Source organism: Myotis lucifugus, unplaced genomic scaffold (genome assembly GCF_000147115.1).
Source record: "Myotis lucifugus unplaced genomic scaffold, Myoluc2.0 scaffold_1493, whole genome shotgun sequence".
In the NCBI taxonomy this organism is placed as follows: Eukaryota; Metazoa; Chordata; class Mammalia; order Chiroptera; family Vespertilionidae; genus Myotis; species Myotis lucifugus.
The window spans coordinates 3,510-7,452 of NW_005872541.1; positions in this window are offsets into that span (position 1 = coordinate 3,510).

A 3,943-nucleotide genomic window follows, 5' to 3' on the forward strand; every position below is an offset into this window, starting at 1 on the left:
GGAAGACGCCGAGGCCGTGTCCGAGAGCCTCCGATGAAGCTGACACTCAGCGCGAGGTAAGAGGCCCGCAGACACAGTTCTTTCTAGAGACGTGGCACGCGAGCCCAGACTTACTGGTGAGCCACGGCCTCCTTCCACGCGAGCACCGCCCCGTGGGCCGGCTGCGCCTCCTGCTGCGTGTGTACAGGGCATCAGGCAGGGTTCCCGTTAGGGCTCCGTGGTCAAAAGCAGCACAAACTGGTTCAGCCCGGCCGCGTGGCTCAGTGGCTGAGCGTCGGCCTATGAGCCAGGACCTGTGGCCATTCCCGGTCAGGGCGCGTGCCCACTAGCAGACTCGATCCTCCGTGGGGGGCGTGCAGGAGGCAGCCAAGCCAGGATTCTCTCTCATCATCGATGTTTCTCTCCCTCTCCCGTCCTCTCTGAATCAATAGAAATATATATGTTTTAAATGTTGCGATGGGGTTGGCACCAGGCCGCTGCACCAGGAAGCTTCACGGGATCGATTATTGCCTTGGATGTGTCTCCCTCCGTGGTGGGGCTCAGTTACCGAAGTCGGGGGCGGGGGGCTCATTTCTCTAAAAAAAAACTTTGTTCACTTAATAATGTCTGTTACACACAAAATTCTCCGGGTTTTCTTGGCCCGACTTTGGGGAGTTTGCTTCCAGGATCCGGGCAGGTTGGAGATTCAACGCCCCTTCTTCCCCAGGAACCAGCTGCCCTGGCTTCCCGGTGCCCGGCTGCCCTGGCTTCGGGGTGCCCGGCTGCCCTGGCTTCGGGGTGCCCGGCTGCCCTGGCTTCGGGGTGCCCGGCTGCCCTGGCTTCGGGGTGCCCGGCTGCCCTGGCTTCGGGGTGCCCGGCCGCCCTGGCTTCGGGGTGCCCGGCTGCCCTGGCTTCGGGGTGCCCGGCTGCCCTGGCTTCGGGGTGCCCGGCCGCCCTGGCTTCGGGGTGCCCGGCTGCCCTGGCTTCGCGGAGCCCGGGATGAATAAACAGCCCTACGCCGTTCCTCGTTCCTCGTGTACCTGTCACCTGGTTGTGAGCTTCGGTTGTTTCTAATTTGGGATCTTGGCTGGAAAGCATGGCTGTGGGTTTGTTGTTGGACGGGGCTGCGGAGACTGGCTGCCGCGGGCTGGTCAGCGTCCACCTGGAGTCCTGCTCTAGTTTGTATCGATCGGTGAAATTTCAGGGCAAGGAGTCAACAATGGGCACTCAGTTCTCCTTCCCAAAGCGCGAGGGAGAGAGCCGTGTGCCCATCACTTCCTGTTCTGGCTGGGGCGTCGCTGCCGGAGGGTGGGCCCACGCCACTGAATCCTCTCCCGAGTTAAGGGGCACCTGCTCCGGCTTCAGCGGCCGCCAGCTGGCCGATCGCCCTGGGAACGGTGGACCCCTGTCCTGAGCTGGGACTGGAAATGACCTTGGGAGTAGCTTTAGGAGGAGGACTGTTGTTCTGTAGTCTTGCCAAACCCCTCCCCTGGCCCCCAGCACCCCTTTAAGAACTGGGAGGTGGGGCTGGAAATAGGCCAACTTAAGTGTAAAAAAACGTTGCTGCAGCCCTGGCTGGTGTGGTTCAGTGGTTAGAGTGTCAGCCTGCACACCTGAGGGTCAAAAGTTCGATTCCCAGTCAAGGGCACACACCTGGTTTGCAGGTTCAATCCCACCCCCCAGTAGGGGCATGCATGGGAGGCAACCAATCAATGTGTCTCTCACATCGATCTCTCTCTCTCTCTCTCTCTCTCTCCCTCTCATCTCTCTCTTCCTCTCTCCTCCTCCCTTCCACTCTCTTTAAAAAAAAATCAATGGAAAAAATATCCTCACACCTTGGGTGAGGATTTAAAAAAAAGAGTCGCTGCAGTTATTTTGACATTTATAGAACACTGGAGGCCTGGTGCACAGGAATCGTGCACTGGCAGGGGGGAGTCCCTAAGCCCAGCCTGCGCCCTCTTGCAGTCCAGGACCCCTCGGGGGATGTCCACCGGCCTAAGCCGGCAGTCAGACATCCCTCTCACAGTCGGGGACCCCTTGCTCCTTACTGCCCGCCTACAGTGGAGGTGGGAGAGGCTCCCGCCACCACTGCTGCCCTCGCCAACCATGAGCCCAGCTTCTGGCTGAGTGGCGCTCCCCCTGTGGGAGCACACTGACCATCAGGGGGCAGCTCCTGCATTGAGCTTCTGCCCCCTGGTGGTCAGTGCACGTCATAGCGAGCGGTTGTTCCGCAGTTCAGTCAATTTGCATATTAGCCTTTTATTATACAGGATAGGACGCTGAAGGCCTATTCGTATAGGCATTTGGTTGAACCTTATGAAGTTGCCACTCTCATGGCTAAGAACAGTGAGTTATTGGCAATTTCATAGGTTGCAGCCTAAATGAAGCCCTCCATTCAGAGGACCCAGCAGAGAGCAGAGCCCAGGTGAGCTCGCCTTCGCGGCGGAGAAAATGGACCTGAAAGGTCGCCGTGCATGTCACACCCTCGTGGCGTGGGCTTGGCCAGAGCTCGGTGACAGGGACTCCCAGGCAGAGCAGAGCGGGAGGGTGTGGGCCCCGCAGGCTGAGGACCACCTGGGAAGGCCAGGCCAGGCTGCAGGGACTGGAACAGACGCTGGGACATGGGGAAGGTGGGGGGGAGGATGGGGAGAATCGCATGTGGTTAGCGGTGACGCGATCGCCCTCAGGGGAAACCCACCGGAAACGCTGTGGAATTCTGCCTTTTACAACGGCATGTACCTCAGAGGCGAGAACAAGGCTGTGCGGATGGGAAGACCAAATAGAATTAGATCCGCATCAATAACTCAGCATGGCCCTGGGTGTCTGACAGAACCAAGTCTACAGCCTGGAGACTGGGCCTCCGACTCAGGAGTCTCGCCGTCTGTAGATGAGGCTGAGGTGCCGACCCGGGTGCAGGGAGAGGGCCGGAGGGGCCGGGATCGATCTCCTAACGAGACTCACCGCACTCTTTACAAACGTGTGTTTCTCGTGGACACGTGTGTGAGGTTGTTCCTTCCCCACACGGATTGATCGCTGTTTCCTGGTTTAAATACTTCCTTTCTGGCTCAGCGTTCTGGTCCCTGAAATTCTGGCGTTTATTCTTCATCGGCCGGCACCGGGGAGAGGGTCACCTAACATGGGCCATCTCACACACACTCGCGCATTCCTCCCCAAACCCAGGTGCGCTTGGTGTGCCAGAGCGTCTCTTCTTTAGGAAGGCCACGCGGCAGAATCGTTACAAATAAAAACCACCCCCAGCCGCCGTGGCTCAGTGCTTGAGCGTCGGCCTAGGAACCAGGAGGTCAGGGTTCGATTCCCGGTCAGGGCATGTGCCCAGGTTGTGGGTTCAATCCCCGGTAGGGGGCGTACAGGAGGCAGCTGATCCATGATTCTCTCTCATCATGGATGTTTCTCTCTCTCCTTCTCCCTTCCTCTCTCAAATCAATAAAAACATATTTTTTTAAAAGCATCAACAAATCTTAACCCTTTTTTAAATTTTTATAAGGAAATTAAGGCTCCGAGGGACTCACTCCTTTGCCCAAAGTAGCGGAGTTTATCCGGCTCAGAGCCGAGAGCCCAAGGCGGGTCCACGACCAAAGCCCGCGTTCTCTGGGATCCCAGCAGCCGGGCAGACAACCCGGCCCCTGCCGCTCGCACACGGAACTCCCGTCGGGTACCAGGTGGCTAACGGATGGTGGTCAGTCAGCTCCCATATTCACTTAATTTATCAGCTGCCTGCTTTCCTCCTGACGGTGGTTACTTATTCCTCACAAAGCCATCCATCTTCACTCCCAGGCCTTTGCAGTCAGACGCTGGGTAAGCGGCAAGGACTACTGTGGCCACAGGGAAAAGCCGGTGAGAACAAACATCGGCCGACCTCCCGGAGCCCAGCACCTGTAACAGTGACAGGGCAGCTCTTCTGCCTCTGAGGGGGTGCACTCTCTCCAAACAGGGCTTTTCCAAC